Here is a 17,955-nt window from a genome sequence, read left to right on the forward strand (position 1 = left end):
AGGAAAGAAAACACCTTCAAAATGTTATCTCATGGGAGAAGAAGGGACGACACCATGCAATGAACCCCAACAGAAAGCTCTGTTATTCTGATTTACCTGCCTCATGCAATAAGGTTCATAGGATCAGTGGCATCACTAGGAGGGTGTAGGGGGTGCAGACCATTCCAGGTGACATCCTAAGAGGGGTGACACTTCTGTTCCCCAAACATCTGCATTTAGGCAGAAACAAGTTGTGTCATTCACTTGTGTCCCTTTAAAATGTTAAAAAGATGAGTTGAGTAGGGTAAAGATTAGTGGGAGGAGAAAAGATAGACTCCAGTTTTTTAATGTTTGCAATTTCAAATTTCAAAATTCTTAATTTTTAAAAAAGTTAAATTTATTTATTTTTAAATCATATTTTACCCAGTTTTCACTTTAACCACACAAAACTATATACACTCATCTCTCCATATTTGCGGCTTTGATATTTGCAGATTTGTTTATTTGCGGATTTGATTAATATGTTCTGTCTAGGAATATCGGTCCTCCAGTGCAACTCCATGGTCAACTTTAACTAAAAGTTGCACTGAAACAAATTGAAGCAAATGCACTAGGCCTTTGTAGCTCCTCCAGCGCAGTTCTATGGTCAAGTGTCTGTTGGACCTTGACCACAGAGTTGCACCGAAGGACCTAGAGATTCCTAGAGAGGTGTCCTCTCAGGTAAAAACATGGTGTTTTTGTTATTTGCAGTTTTCCTTATTCACAGGGGTCTTGTGCCCCTGACCCCAGCAAATATGGAGGGACAAGTGCACATGTAAATTCAGGTATTCTGTGTGTAATTTAAAGATATCGTTAAAGGTATCAGTGTTTATGTCACCACAATTGCCATTACATTCGGTGATATATGGAAATTTAGATTTATGGGTAACATGAGTACAAAAAATATGACTAAGGGTTCTGTATGGTGTGGTATGGGAAAAAGTGACACCATGCGTTACCGCCCTGGGTGACACCAACCCTACTGCATAAGGTGTCAGTGTCATTGATGGAGCTGGGCTATCTTTAAGAGATGTGAGGAGCCTAGAGTTGCCAGATTGCATTTGCCTGAGCTTACTGGGAAGGGCAAAACTATGCCTCTCCTTTCCTTTCTGCTCCTGGTGCAAACTGCCTCAGTTTGCAGCAACTGAAGTAAGGTGAGGGCAAAGGGGGAAAGTGGAAGGAGAAGAGAGGAACTTGGGACTTTAAGCAGCTGAAAAAGTAAGATGAGAGAAGATTAAACAGGGACAGCTGGAGGATATGTCATCAGCATAGAGGATGCCAATGATGCAACCATTTTGTGCATCTTCTTTGTCATTGGTAACATATAAGAGCCACATGTGGATTGCATTTCCTGCCTGCTTAACTAGCAATCAGTCAAAACAGAGGCAAAAGAACTAGAAATCTATTTGTAGGTGCTAAATAGAATCTCTTTACTCTGAGGCAATACACCTTGGATTATCAGATGCTAAAGACGAATGAGGAGGAGGGGGTGATAATCTCCAGCTCACCCTGTTTAGGGGATTCATGGAAGCTGCAGGCTCTTTGTCTCCCAGGAAAACAGACACTATCGGTACTTCCAGAATCAGGAAGCTGGGAGCAAAAGTTCATGCACGGAATTACATAAGGCATAATGAAAGCTGTGGTTATCGTTCATGCTTACTCAGTTGTGGGAATGATTAAGGCAGCCTTAAACGGCTGCCATATTCTCATTATTCCCATCATGCTGCTTGGTCATTAAAACCTCAACCTCAGTGAATTTGCTCCAGCTGTGGAAGGCACCCATGCTAACATGCAGGGGCTGCAGTATGTGGGTTGAGTAATTCATGTACCCCACATGTATCAAGGGAAATACTGAAAGGAAGCTGAGTTAGAGACAATATCCACACGGATTTCTTTTTTCCTTGCTCCATGTGCCCTTGCAGTGAATTCCATGTACATTAATTAACAGGGAAAGAATCTAGGCTGCTTTCTGACCATCTTTCATATATTACCCATTCCAAGCTAACAGGGTCATGCTAACAAAGATGTGTGTGTGTGTGTGTGTATAGGGATGGTTTATTTTCTCTTTTAAGCTTGGGGATTTTGCTCAGACAAATGCACCGGAGTGTGTAGTGCATGCTTTCCATTGGCAGGTTGCCAACTTTGCAATCAATGCAAGGCTCAAGTCCAAAGGAGCTCAGAATCTGCCTGCATTTATTACACGGAGCCTCCATGTTCAGCGGCACTATATGGCTCTATAGCTGCCAGCGGGTGGGGGAATAAACGGAGATCTCTACCAGGTCCAGTTTGGGAGGTTTCCACTGGGCTGGGTGGTTGTGAAGCTGGCCAGACTATTTGGTTCCGGGTGGATTCTAGCCTGTTCCAATATGGTAAATTCTTGCAAACAATAATTTGTTTACATTTGTTTATGTTTGCTGCAAAATTTTAGAACCCAACATGGAGATAGCCATGTCTTGTACAGGGCCAACCCCAGTAACTTGCCAAGCTGCCAGAGGCTGAAATTGTGTCCAGTGAGAGACCTTCAAGACATCTCAGAGGTCAGTTGACTGCTGAGGGTTGACCTAAACAAGACACTATACACACCCACAAAAAAAATTGTGTGTACCTTTTCCTTAAGTGTAAATAACAGACATGGGAATGATCTGGACTAGAATCATGGTGAGTGGGTGATTTAATACTTTGTGTCCCCCTGTTGTGGCCCAACCTGGATTCTTTCCTCCATCTCTTTGCCTATTGTTACAGGACTGCCTGAGCAGATTAAGAGACAATGCTCTCTTAAAAAGCTGGCAATGAAGACTTCTGTTATTCCAAAAGGTCTGAATCCTGCAGGCATTCAAGAGCACTTAAAAGCAAAAAGCAAAACAAAACAAATCACAAGGCCGAGATTCTGCATCTGACATGTGGCTACAGTATTATGGCTATGTGCCATCTCCTGATAAGACCCTCTAAATCCATTTTAATATCCAGGAGAAAATTTCAATCATGGCAATAGTGTCATAATTGTGACTGAACAGTGATGGCGAAAACAGAATAGTTACCTAAGCCTGTTACAGACTGCCAAAATAAAGCTGCTTCGGGTCTCTTTGGAGGTATGCTGTTTAAATGATGCATGGGTCCTAAGAATCCGGAAGCTGTACCAAAGCTGCACTCCAGTGCTTAGGAATGGAGTGTGGCTTTGGCGCGACCTCTGGGCTCTTAGGACCCAGGCATCATTTAAATAGCATACCTCCAAAGAGACCCGAAGCAGCTTTATTTTGGCAGTTTGTAACAGGCCCTAGATTTACTCATCTGTAGTGGATGAACAACATTTCAGACAGGTTTGGAGGGACCAGGTCAGGAGAGGTTAGCTGATGCAGAATACTGGCCATAGCTAATAGCTTCTGCTCACTTTCTCTGTCTATTATTTTTTCTTCTCTGTTTTTTTAGACCTGTGAAGTCTGGTGACACTGACTCATCTGGCACAATGTCAGTTCTTTTTAAATTGTTGTTACTACTAGATGTTTATCTGTGAATAATTTTGTTTTATCTGTAAATAAAGTGATTATATATCACTTCATAAAAATAAACACAGTTTAAAATATTAGCCTTGAATAAATAATTTATTAGCTATACGTATTTCCCCATCCCCTTTCCTCCAATGAGCCCAAGGTGGCATGCATGGCTTTTCTCTTCCCTACTTTCTCCTTACAACAATCCTGTGAGGTAAGTCAGGCTAAGAATGAATGTTTGGCCTAAAGTCATCCAGTGAGTTTTGCAGCTTTCTTGATATGTTGCTTAATGTGGCTGCCATCGATTTCAACAGATTTGGGTGACAGTCTTCCTGCGGATCAAGGCCTGTAAATTAAACATGACAAGCTAACCTATCTAAATTATTCACGTTGCCCAGACTTTTTGATATATCTGCCAAAGCCACCGTCTCCAATGTGGAACTTAAAGACCTCAATTCTCCTTTATTTGCTAACATAGAAAGAGGCAAGGGAAATAATGATGATGAGTATTTTTTGCTGTACTTGAAGGATCTGCAAATTTTCCTCCTCTTATTATGATGGGAGCTCACCACCCTTTTAGATGTTCTAGAGCTTCAGAAAGTAAAGTCTTTGTATGTTCCCTCACTCCATCTCATGCCTTGTCTTCTGTGTAGCTGGATGTTTTTAAAGTTGCATTGGTATTGAAAGGATAGTCAAGGCAGGCTATTGAAAGGGCCAGACTTCGCAAACGATCCAGAGCAGCTCTTGGCCAGTTTCCAGTTGAAAGCAGGGATGGAGCAATCGGTCTTTTTCCTGTATGCACCAGGTTTGCATTTATTCTGATACGAGTCCATAATGTCCATCTTCTGCATCAGTTTGCAAACTTGAAGAAATTACTTTTAGGTAGTGCATATACCTTTCCCTAACACACATACTAGTTTGCATCATTAGTCCCAACTAGAGCAGACCCACTCAATCAACTGTTGAATTGTGAGGCAACACACAGCTAAATCTAATGGATTCAATGGGTCTACTTTAGTCAGGACAACAATAGGATTTAGGCCACTGTATGCAGCTTTCTCCACCAGAGCTGAAAAGTAAGGCATTAAAACCACATAATTACCTGTAATAAGTCAATGCTTTGGAAACAAGGGCATAATGAAGTTACATTTCAAAATTCATGCATAGGGTCAAAGTTACTTTACTGGTGTAATGAGCAATAGGCTCTAGCTACTTTTAAATGACATTTTTAACGGGATTTTGCCTGCATCTGCACAGCAGAAATGATGCAGTTTGACACCACTTTAACTGCCCTGACTCAATGCTATGGAATTCTGGGATATTTAGCTTTTTCGGTTACAGAACTGTGGTGCCACAACAAACTATGATATGAAGATTTTGAGTCATGTCAATCCGTAAATGTACTTGTTAAGAAAAGAAAAAGCAGTAAGCAACCTGATGACTCACTTTTTCAGCACCACAACTTTGCTACAACATTGTGACAAAGAAGAAATTACTGTACGCTTTAAACACTACAAAGAGTAACAGAACTACATTCTTTTGTGCTGAATTATTTATTGAATCTATAGCCTATTTTTCCCCTGGTATGAGATCTAAAATAGCTTAGAATTTGAGTCAAAACAACAGAGTTCAAAAGCCGTTAAGAAAAATTAAGCAAACTATCATATTAAAAACATTAACTTAAAGTAGTTCCTAAAAGGCAACTGAAAGATAATAATAATGATAATAATACAAACATTCAAATAGAAGCCCAACACATCTGATTAAAAATCATTCTTCAACAAAATCTTTCCAAAGTTGCTTTGAGGGACCATAGATCCCACAATCCTCCAGCCATCGGTAATGTTGGATTTGTGGTCGAAAAAGCATCCACTCAGCTATATTCCACTTCTCCATTCCATTAAGAAATAGAGGGTAGACTTTTTCCGTTGCTGTTATTAAAAAGTAGGTAGTCAGAAAACCTGGATGAATTTCTGTAAATCACCACGAAATCTAGCAGATGCCCTTTGAGGTACTTTCTGCCCATCCTTAAAACAAATGCAGTTACTGTTGCCACCAGTTGCTTGCTCAGCTCACGAGTTCTTGCTGCAGGGAAGGGACTAGCTTTGAGTATTCTTTCAAGCAGATTTCTTTAGGACTTGGGGGCAAGGGGAGCTTTGCTCCATTTCAGCCACTGGTATTTTGAAGGCATCTTCTTTATGTGGGTCTGACTCTTGAGCCGGAGAGAAGTTACCAACCACCAGGAAAACCAGTTAAGCCATAGGGCACACATGCAAGACTGTAATTAAGCTGGAGACTTTTTAAAAAGGAAAAGTATGTTTAGATAGGCTGAGATCATCTTGGAAAAGAACCAAAGGCCAGAAAAGAGCATGTTTCGGTTCCAGTTGAGTTCCACCATGCCTGATGCTTTAAGGATGCCTGGGAGCAGCCTCCTTACTTCTTCAGCTCCCAGTGTTCCCAGTGGAATCTGAAGGCCAGCACATTTGGATAACATCAGGGGGAAAGGAGGCACATTTAGGGGCACAGGTATGCCCTGTTCACATATATAGCATTGGTGGATGCTTCTCTAGTGATAAAAGGACCAGATGAGTGAAGGGTACTGGATCTGCCCGCTCTCATATCTTAGGCTGCATCTCCACTGTAGAAATGATGTAGTTTGATAGCACTTTATCTACTATCGCTCCATCCTACAGAATTGTGGGATCTGTATTTTAGTAAGGCACCAGCATTTTTGGCAGAGAAGCTAAAGACCTTGTAGAACTACAAGTCCCAGGATTGAGCTGCAGCATTTAAAGTGGTGTCAAACTGCATTATTTCTACAGTGTAGAGGCTCTCTTAGATAATTGTCTTACACTGAAGCAGAGCCATCTGGTCCTATGATTCTCAAGTTTTGCTCCTCCAGATGTTTTGGACCTCAGTCCCTTGAACAGGCTATGGTGGCTTTCCCCCAAAAAAGAACAACCAAAGAACTAGTGTTGGGAAACAGCAGGTTTTTTGCATTTGCCTCGCTTCATCTTGATCGAAACCAATCACAGTAGAATCAGAACCGTTTTCAAATGGGAGCGACAATCATATAACCTGATCAGCAATTTGCTTTAAATTATAGAGGGAATGCAGCCTAAGATGGGTTTCTGGAGTCATATGTGGAGTAAACATCTAGGCATGATATTGTGGGAAGCCGTTTGATGCAAGATCATGGTTGAGTTCTCTATTAGCAAAGAGACACTGCTCTCTCCTGAGCTTAATGCCACTTTATATGTTGGCTGCCAACAGTCAGCATAACACCAGTCATGTTCTAGAAAGTTTGAGGATGATGTTTACTAGAATGCTCTTCCCTCCTCCTAAGAGAAACCAAAACCCCTTCTCTGTGTTCCTTGCCAAGCGAAATCAATCTGCCCTTTAACCCTAGCCTACACAAAGCTTAAGTAAATGTTTACAAAATCTATCCCTGACAGTCCCTCTGTCTCCCTTGCTTCCTAAGCATCCCTTCTGAGTCTCAGACCAGCTCCTTTCGTCATTACCTAATAGCTGTTAGTACGGCTTCTGTGCCGAAGTATGTGTACTCTACTACCTTGTGAGGAACCAGGATGAAAACAAGACCAGGGGCCCATACACATTACACAGTTAGAGTGCTATGATTCCACTTTAGCTGTCATGGTTCCATCTTCTGGAATCCTAGGATTGGCAATTTACGAAGGGGCATTTAGAAGCATCCAGAGTGCTTTTCCAAGCTAAAAAAAATTCCTGCAGGATTGTATAGGATGGAATCATGGGAATTAAAAGCGGATATAATACTGCTATAATTGTGTAGTGTGAATGAGCCCCAGGTCACAGCCCACATGTACAAAGGAGAAGAAAACCCGTAGGGTATAAGGAAAAATTCCACTTGAACATGGAAGTCCATGGGCATCTTGGACAAGTCATATTCTCACAGCCTCAGAGGAAGGCAAGAGCAATCCTGCTCCAAATAAATCTACATTTGCCAAGATGCTCCGGCCTGTCCCCTCGTGTTTATGAAAACCTAGACCAAAAAGTCAGTCTTTTTAATGCAGGATAAAGGGTGCAAACACTGAATTGGGTCCAGGCATTGTATAAACAGCCCAGACCCGATTCAGAGTTTCGAAATTCAGGGTATATAGGTAATGTAGACAAGCCCTAAGACAGCAGAAGTTGTAGATATTCAATTAGACACATCTATATTACTTGTGATTCCAAAAATGAAGATGGCCATGTTGTTTCATTGCTAGTTTGTAATTAGTTCCTTTTTGTTTTTGCAAAACACACTCTCTCAGCCTCCAAGGATGGCAATTATGCCATAATTTAAGATGCCCCAACCCTCTTCTTAAAAATCTGCTGAATTTTAATAAAACAGATTTTGAATACAATCAAAAACCAGGAGAAGGCCAGCATTTGCTAGTTATCTTCAGATGCTTTGCATTTATTAGTCAGAAGGTAGAAGGAAGCTTACTGTTTAACAAGCAATGATATCAAATATTTCAACCAATAAAAGAGTGAAAAGGGTGTTTGTTTTGTAATGAAAGCCACACATTCAGCAAAGGCAAAGGTAGAATTCTTGAGAGGAACCATTTGGCCAAACCCATTTCCACCACCATAAAGATCCCAGTAAAATAACCTCCCACTGTCCTGATTTGACAGTGACTACTCTGTCCTCTCACTTTTTCAGCTGCTTTTAAAACATCCCAGTTTTTCTCTTCCACTTCCACTTTTTTCCTTGTCTCTTCAGTTTGTTTCCTTTGCTGCCAACTGAGTTCAAAGTGCAAATGCAGTTTGCACAATTCAGCAGCAGCAGGAGGAGAAGGGACAAACCTTGGCTCTTCCCAACATGGTCAGGCAAAAGCAAACTCCTGCAGCCCCTCCTAGCTTGTGTGTTCTTCCTTGCCATCTTGACCACACTTGGATATTGCTTGGCCATATTTGTCCCAGGTTTTCTAACAACAGTAATAGAACAATTCAAATTTCACTGGGAGGTGTTGAGGGAGAAAAGCCAAACATTGCAGAGTTTACAGAGAAGCCTCTGCTTCAGGTCTTGCTCTGTTTTGAAGCTAACCACAGTTAGCCTTAAAATGGATGCAGAAAGCAATTTATTTGTTAGCTCTGGAAAGAAAATGAAGGAGAATGTATGTGCAAGAATAAAGGCAGAAGAGAGCATCCAAGCCCCCAAACACTTCTGATCATGGTTAGGAAACTGGGGGTGTTATTTCTGCACCAAGATGTATGCCGTTATGTAAGGCATATTTTACCGTATATTTCAATTTTTCCCTTGACCTTACAATGCAAGGTGAAAAGGGGGGAAATCTAAAGTTCCCCATGTGAGCTAACCATAATTGGGGACTGCAGTTCCAGAAACACACTCGACATTATAATTTATTTCTGGCGTCGCATTCAAATCCCATTATGTGAAATCTGTTCCTGTTTATATTGTGTCGCGAGCAGCCCTGGTCTTACACTCGGCTGGGCAACATGCACCAAGGAGGGCAACAGCACCATTTTTAAATACAGCATCATTGATCACCACTTTTTGCAAGACAGTGTTGTAGTGGAGTCAGAGCTTGCAGAATCAAGTTGTAGCTGTGTTGGCCATAGCAAATCCAATCAAAAATCCACCAAACAGTGATACCTTTATCGGCCAACCAAAATGGACAATATACATGTTGCAACTAGCTTTCAAAGCTTCACTGGCTTCACTGGTGGCCCTATACAGAACAAAGGACAGTGTTAAAATGCCCTAATGTCCCATTCTCTCAAGCTGAACAGTTAATTTTAGTATAACATTCCAAATCTTTTGCCATGGAATCCAATAGGATTACAAAGGTTTCACTTCAGATGGATTGTGGCCATAGATGTGAGCTGGAAGAGCGAGGATTAAATGTAGTGGGCTTTAAAATAGTGTGTTGTTGTTTTTCTCCTTGGCGCTAACTAAACTCTTTAAGTCATTTGGCTGATTATTAATGCATAGCAAGTACCCAATTACCTTTTCAGAATTTGATTTCAGGAAATTGGGTGAAACAAACTGGAAAATTGAGTGGGTAAAACAGTCCATTGTGCTCTGCTCTCACCAGTCTACCTATTGAGGGAATAACAGTATTTTTGCCACCTGGAATTTGGAAAGACAATATTAACGACTATTTTAAAGGCATATGCCATCTATTACTGGATGTGTGTGTGCATGTGCACGCATGCCTTCAAGTTGCCTGCCAATTTATGGTGACCCCATGAATTTCATAAGGTTTTCTTAGGCAAGGAATACTCAGAAGAGGTGTTGCCAAAGGCCAGGTTTCATTTTAGAGTTGCTAAGGGCCTAAATACCCTAAAGGCACCACATTCTGTCTGATCTTGGAAGCTAAGCAGGGTCAGCCTTTTTTCTTTTTTCTTTCTTCCCATTCCTTTTTTCTTCCTTTCCATTCTCCGTCAATTGCTCCTCGATCTCAAATCTTCAATTGTTTTCCAGCTATTCTTTGTTAAATTTCCAAAGTCTAGCTATCATATTCTGCAATCCTAATTCTGCTTCTCTTTAGACCGTTCTGTCTTACTGAACATACCAGAGAAAGAGCCATCTACCCTAGCAAATTCCAGAGTTATAAAACTAATTAATGTGTTCAAGGATAATGTTCAGCATCATGTTCAGAATCAACATCATTCTTCGCCCTTCCATTCCACCCAGAATCTTAAGGGCTTTTTAATTAAAACAAACAAACAAACAAACAAACAAAGGATAATATTCAGCTTTGATCAGGGAATCTAGTGAATTAAGTCTCATTAGAAACAACTTGAATGAGTTAATAACTTAGGCCCTGGACAGACTGGCCTGTGTCTAGGGATAGCACATACTTTTGCTGCCGCTGTCATATTTTAGATAGTCTCCAGATTGGTTGCTGATCATTTCTGTCTCACTTTTCTGACTCTGAATTTGTAATTATTGCTTCAAAAGACAGAGAAGATGGGAAGAGGAGGAAGGCAGCCAAGAACTGAAACAGCTAAAACCAAAAGTCACCATTCATTCTGTATAAGCAAACTAATTATTAAGCCATTTTTCTTTTCGCAGAAGCACATAAAGTTGTCCTCCACTGTGTACAATTTGCAGATATGCAAAATGTACTGGGTTTTTGTATAGCTTCCCAGAACAGCCAGCCAAAGTGGGCAGGAGAGAGCCAACCTGTCTGTCTCAGCTGATGAGATGTTCCTTGTCAGGAAGCAGCAGACTGTAACCTCATAAAAACATGGCAACATCCAGAAGAGAGGGGGGAAAGCAGATTGCAACTATCCTAAACAATTACCTCCAACTGTGTTACACCTCCATATACAAGCCATTGACCAGATGTATTTACAGGCTCTCTCACAGTAAAATGTGAGTAATTCCTTGCCTATTAGTATGAGGGTAGAACTGAGTATGCTAGTAACAAGGGCATGTAGGGGTACAATTTTGGGCGGGAGGGAAAATAGTCTTTTTGACTATCCTCAGCACTCTTCTCTAGCACCACATCTCAAATGAGTTGATTTTCTTTCTATCTGCTTACTTTACTGTCCAGCTCTCACATCTGTACATGACGATGGGGAATATATTGGCTTGGATGATCCTCGCTTTAATAGTCAGTTGTTTATCTTTGCACTTGAGGATCTTGTCCAGTTCTTTCATAGCACCCCTTCCCAATCTCAGCCTTCTTCTAATTTCTTGATTGCAGTCTCCATTCTGTTTAGTATTTGATCCAAGGTATGGGGTCTCTGACTGCTTCAATTTTCTCATTGCCTAGGATGAATTCTTGTAGATCAATCCATGGTCATTATTTTTGTGTTTTTAGTGTTCAGCATTAATCCAACCTTGACACTTTCCTCCTTAACTCTTTTCAGTAATTGCTCCAAATCTTTGTTTGTTTCTCCTAGTAGTATTGTGTCATCGATGTATCTTGGGTTGTTCATGCTTCTTCCTCCAATCTTTACGCCTCCAGAATCTGAGTCTAAGCCTACTCTGTGTATGATATTTTCTGCATACATACTGAACAAATAGAGTGATAGAAGTCATCCTTGCCTTACTCCTTTGCCAATTGGGAATCATTCTGTTTCTCCATATTCAGTTCTGACTACAGCCTTTTGGCCTGAGTACAGGTTATGCATCAAGACAAGCAGGTGAAGTGGCACACCCATTCCTCTGAGAGCAAGCCATAGCTTTTCATGATCTATGCAATCGAGTGCAATCCTGCCTTATTCATTATGACACATCATGTTGACTAATGTGTTCCAATGCATGTTTTATAAATAATTTTTTTGTAGGAAAATAGAAATTTGAGAATGAAGGGGAGGGGACAGGGTTACTGTACATGGGGAAGGGATCAAAAATGTAACATAAATAAGAGTTTCTTGGACAATAAAAATAAACATAGGAAAAACTAGGCCGCTGGATAGATGCCTCCATCTCTGACATGTGCTCCTCAGGTGCACCAGTTCTGGCCTCCAAGCACCGAACTGCAAAAAGAAAGCCCTCAACAACATATAGGAGCAATTTTTGTTGAAACCCCTCCAAACACATCAGGAACCTAAATCTGCAAATGGCTTCAGGGGCACTTCAGCCTCTGCTGCTATAATGTTGACTTATAAAAGGTGGAGTGGAGGGAAAAATTCATATTAGAATTGGTGAATAATTATTTTAACCTACACAGTTATTCTGTAAATCTATTTTGGTTGCCAGCCGTTCCTTTTTTTTTAAACACTCCTTTTGTTTTATGTAACTTAACATTACAAAGAAAAGCAACCTCCGTGTTACATAGCGTGCTTATGGTAGCCGAAAATGGCAAGAAAAGCACTCATACAGCACTGAATTCCTCCACATAAATGGTGACAAACATATTTTCAATACCTGTGAATTGACTGCACTGCTGTAGCATCTCCTAACAATCTCCACTTCCCACAATTGCTGAAAGTGATTTATGAGGCATTACCTTGAAGGTAACTATTCAGAAATGGAAGTGGATTGTTTGCTATTTACAATTGTTATTTGCTGCTGGCGACTTGCTGTTAGGATTGGATGTATTTCTTTGACACTGCAGCACTTTTATTGCAGGGATAGCTGTATATTGTTGTATTACGGATAGCATTGCTTGTCCGTGGGCCCCTGGCAACAGCCACGAAAGCTTGAGTAAGGTAGACAATCGTTTTATAGAGGATTTTATTAACTTTTATTTATCCAGCAAAGGAAAATGAAATATGATACAGATACATATTAGGTGATTACAAGCAATTTCAATGAACACTACACATGCATCAACAAGAGCTTAGAGATGATCTTTATAGAAACACTACACATAGTCATCAAGGAATTACTGGCTAGCTTTTAATAAATACTACCAATGTATCATAAAATGAGCTAGAGGAAAAGAAATCACATGTTACACTTTCACTGAGACTGCAGCCAAAATAAATCAAGCTGGGCATCTCTCACCATTTCACCTTCCTTTTGTTTTGTTTTGTTTTTCAAAGTCCTCATTGTTTATCAGTGGGGCCTATACACATTGGTTGATGTTCCTAGGCATCTCCCCCTTACTTTTAACAAGAAAACTGGGCCAAAACTAAGAAAATGAATTTCAACATGGAGAAATTTAAGGTACTGCACTTAGGAGTATAAAAATGAAATGCATAGATACAGGACAGCAAACACCTGGCTTAACAAGACAGCATGTGAAAGGGACCTAGGAGGAGTCCTAGTAGATCACAGGTTGAACATGAGTCAACAGTGTGATGCCGCAGCTAAAAAGGCCAATGTGGTTTTAGGCTGCATCAATAGAAATATAGTGTCTAGATCAAGGGATGTAATAGTGCAGAATAACTTGTTTCCTGCTTTGGTCAGGCCTCACCTGGAATACTGTGTCCAGTTCTGGGCACCACAATTCAAAAAGGATGTTTAGAAGCTGGAGCATGTCCAGAAGAAGGCGACCAAAATGGTGAAGGGTCTGGAAACCATGCCCTATGAGGAACGACTTAGAGAGGTGGGGATGTTTAGCCTGGAAAAGAGAAGGTTAAGAGGTGATATGATAGCCCTGTTTGAATATTTGAAGAGATGTCATATTGAGGATGGACCAATCTTGTTTTCTACTGCTGCAGAGAACAGGACCCAGAACAATGGATGCAAACTGCAGGTAAAGAGATTCTGCCTCAACATTAGGAGGAACTTCCTGACAGTAAGAGCTTTTGACAGTGAAATACACTCCCTTGGAAAGTGATGGTCTCCTTCTTTGGAGGTTTTTAAACAGAGACTGGATTACCATCTATTGGGGGGGGGTGTCTTTGATTGTGAGTTCCTGCATGGCAGGGGATCGGACTGGATGGCCCTTGTGGTCTCTTTGATTCTGTGACACTATACACATGTAAATACATTTAGGCTGTGCATATCGTATTGTAATGTAAAGACATAATGTTAATTAAGCTAGTTGTTTATGTCATTGTGATTACCATTACATTCAGTGATAAATGGGAATTACAGTTTATGAGTAATATTAATACAAAAAAAAATTGCTATGGTGTGATATGGGAGATCAATGGGTGGAGGTGGGGTGACACCAAACCTAGTGATGCCACTATTCTTCAGGATGCCCCTAACTGTTGAAATGGTTGAAAGAAGAAAGTAGCTGCAATGTGGAAAAAAGAAAGGAAAAGGCTGCATGAGAACTGTGGATGAAGAGAAAAAGCAGTGAGAAAGATATGAAGAGTAGAGGGAGGAAGAGGAGGAAAGCTGGAATATGTGGTATTGTAGAGACAGAGGGCCTATACAGACAGGCCAAAATAACTCTGCTTCGGTTCACTTTGGAGGTATGCTGTTTAAATGATGCATGCGTCCTAAGAATCCGGAACCCGCGCCAAAGTTATAGTCCAGTCTTTAGGACAGGAGCGTATCTTTGGCATGGCTTCTGGACTCTTAGGACGCATGCATCATTTAAACAGCATACCTCCAAAGTGACCTGAAGCAGCTTTATTTTGGTCTGTCTGTATGGGGCCAGAGAGAAGAATCACCTGGATGAGTTAAATGGGTGAAAGGAAAAGCTCTGAATTGGAAGGACAGACCACCAGGACTGGAATGGAGGTGTTTCTAAGCAATGCAAAGCTGGATGCCTCAGCTTGTCTTCCACAAAAGAACTGCTAGCCTGAGAGAAGCCAACCACCCCAGGCTCCTGAGTTTCCCACAGAAGAGCATGACTGTTGCAATTCTGGTTGATTCATTGCTCTGGCCTAGCAATCTTCCAATTTGGAAAATATTTGGAGAATTCTGACTCAGGACAGAGAAGTTGCAGAATTCTTGCCCTTGGAGAAGTCTACCTGGTGGGCCTTTGCATGTGTCAGTGTGTGGTAATCATTCATTCACTTCCCTAGCGACTAGCAACTGATACAGAGATTCAGCAAAATGTCTTTTGGTTAGAGGAGCCTCTTTGGTACATCTCTGTACAAAGTTACTGCTCTAGGCTTGGCTTCCTTCCAATCCCTCTCCACTGGAAGACAGTTTCTCTTGCTGTGCCTTGCATCAGATAGGACTACTAGGTTGTTTCCCATTGCAGCATTCCCTCCAACTGCCCCGATTTGGCAAGGAGAGTCCTCATTAATCCTGGGGTCTCAGACTGGTCACTGTGGTTCTAGAAGTAGGCCTTGAAATCTGATTCACATAATTTCAATCAATTAAATCCAAAGAAAGACATATGCATCAACTTTTCCATTCAGTGACACTGGAACTCCCTGCCAAGGAATGTTAGGCTGGCTCCATCTCTGCTGAGCTTTTGGTGGACAGCTAAAACAGCGTTGTTCTGAGTGGCCTTTGGTCCCTGAAACTGTTGTGGCTGTTTTAATTGATTTTAAATTATTTTAAAGGAATATTTTAGTTTTACTTTAAAGGTATTTGTCTATTCGTTGTTGTGTTGTGTGCCTTCAAGTTGTTTCCGACTTATGGTGACCCGAAGGTGAATTTATCATGGGGTTTTCTTGGCAAGTTTCCCCATTGCCATTCTCTGAGGCTGAGAGAGTGTGACTTGCCCAAGGTCACCCAGTGGGTTTATATGGCTGCTATTAGGTTTGAACCTTGCTCTCCAGAGTCATAGTCAAACCATTGCACCATGCTGGCTCTGGCTCTCAGGTCCAAAACATACTGCAGAGATAATCCAGTTTGAGACTGCTTTAATTGCCCTGGTTTAGTGCTAGGGAATCCTGGGAATTGAGTTTACTGTGGCACCAGAGCTCTCTGACAGAGAAGCCTAAACGTCTCACAATACTACACTTCCTAGAATTCCCTAGCATTGAGCGAGGGCAGTTAAAGCAGTCTCAAACTGGATTACCATGTGTACTTGACTATAAATCAACCTCATGTATAAACTGAGTGCAGATTTTGGGGCCAAAATGATGGATTTTGATATGACCCATGGATATGTCACAGGTAAAACCTAGGGGCATTTAACAAAGGATATAAAGAACAAAGCAAAGGAAATACAATGCTGAACAACAAAATTCCAGGAGGCATAACTGTTTGTGCTCATACTCAAGGTTGGAGGGATGGGAGAGTAGAGTGGGGTCAATGCTTCCTTTCACCAAGGAATGGTTCCTTTTGTAAAATAAGAGTACATCACTTCCATTGACCCATGGATAAGTCGACTCAGTTTTTTGGGTCAAATTTTTTATCTAAATGTCTAGACTTACACAGTACATGAATATATACAGTATTTCTGCAGTGTGTTTTGGAGCCCCCTGTCTATATCTATATCTCTGGAGTTTATCACACAGGAGAAATTTCTCTTAATTTCGAATGAAAAAGTGGGGCCAGAACGCATTCATGTGAATTCGTTAGTTCAGCGAATTTATGTGAATTCGAATTGCATTCAAACCGACTTCCCATTGCCCTAAAATAGCTTGCCATTGCCCAAAATTGCGTGTGATCACCTCACATGCAATAATGTGAAACCCCATGATTGCATTCGGACTGACTTCCCATTGCCTGAAATTGCGTGTGGTAGTCTATCACGCAATAACGTTAAACCCCATGATGGCGTTCGGATTGCCATTGGATTATACTTCCAATTTCCCTCGTCTGATAAACTCTGAGGTCAGGGATTGCAGAACTCTGCCACTGGCTTTTAACATTTGTGCCTCCTGCCATTCTTTCAAAAATTGTCTAACAATTTAGAAAACAAGTGGCTGTTACCTTTGTGACTGTGGTTGTGTTTTTCTGTATTTATGGGCAATCCACCTTGTATAGTTAGAAAAGTCAGAACACAGTAGAACCTAAGTAGATGTGTTCTATTCTAATAGATGTGTTCAATCTATTTTGGCCAGGCCTCACCTGGAGTACTGTGTCCAGTTCTGGGCAACACAATTGAAAAAGGATGTTGACAAATCGAAACATGTCCAGAGGAGGGTGACCAAATGGTGAAAGGTCTGGAAACCATATCCTATGAGAAGAGCTGGGTATAGTTAGGCTGGAGAAGAGATGGTTAAGAGGTGATATAATATCCCTGTTTAAGTATTTGAAGGGGCGTCATATTGAGACTAGAGCAAGCTTGTTTTCTGCTGCTCCAGAGAATAGGACCCTGAGCAATGGATTCAAACTCCTCCCTCCTACACAGAGGCATAATGCAAACTAAAACAAATGATCAAATAGCCTAAGGATATAAAGCTTTTGTCCGAGATTTCAAAAGTTTTAGAAAACAATAAGGTTTTCAATGTGGGCTTTAAAACAGCAAGGTAAGGAAGAGTCCACAACAGTTTACAGAGAGGCAATTCCAGGAACAAGGGACTGCAAGAGAAAAAGGACAAAGCAGAGCCATGGAAGAGGAAACCCTACATATGAATGTCCTGTATTTTGCCTTGTCCTCCTTTGTGGTTAGGACATCTGGTCACCCTGCTTTAAACGACTGAGTGAGGAAGGGAGGCATGAGGGACTGCGGTGTCTCCCAAAGCCTTGCTCGCAATGTGCCACATGCCCTCCCTTCCTCACTCATTCGTTTAAAGCAGGGTGACCATATGTCCTAATGATGATGATGATGATGATGATGATGATGAATTTATTTCTATAGTGCCACCCATGTTTACAAATGATAGCCCAGGGGCCAGAACAAAGGACACTCCCCAGGACTCCCTTGCCTTCAGCCATGCCACTTAAAAGTGGGGCCAAAGTGGATTATTTCTGCAGTGCAGATGCAAGTAGGAAGCATGAATTTCCATTTCTATATGTTTTTTAAGCTTCTTTTTGGTAATGCCCTACATTTTTCGTTTCACAACAACAACACATTTATTTATATAGTGCCACCCATGTTCACAAACAATTGCAACCAAAGCGTAGCTCAGGGGCTAGAACAAAGGATGCTTCCCAGATTTCCCTGGCTTTCAGCCATGGCAGTTAAAGAGGTGCCAAACCGGATTATTTCTGCAGTGTGGATGCAGGGTAGACAGCATGAATTTGAGTGTTTTT

The sequence above is a fragment of the Sceloporus undulatus genome, chromosome 6, assembly GCF_019175285.1.
Source record: "Sceloporus undulatus isolate JIND9_A2432 ecotype Alabama chromosome 6, SceUnd_v1.1, whole genome shotgun sequence".
NCBI classification, from domain to species: Eukaryota; Metazoa; Chordata; class Lepidosauria; order Squamata; family Phrynosomatidae; genus Sceloporus; species Sceloporus undulatus.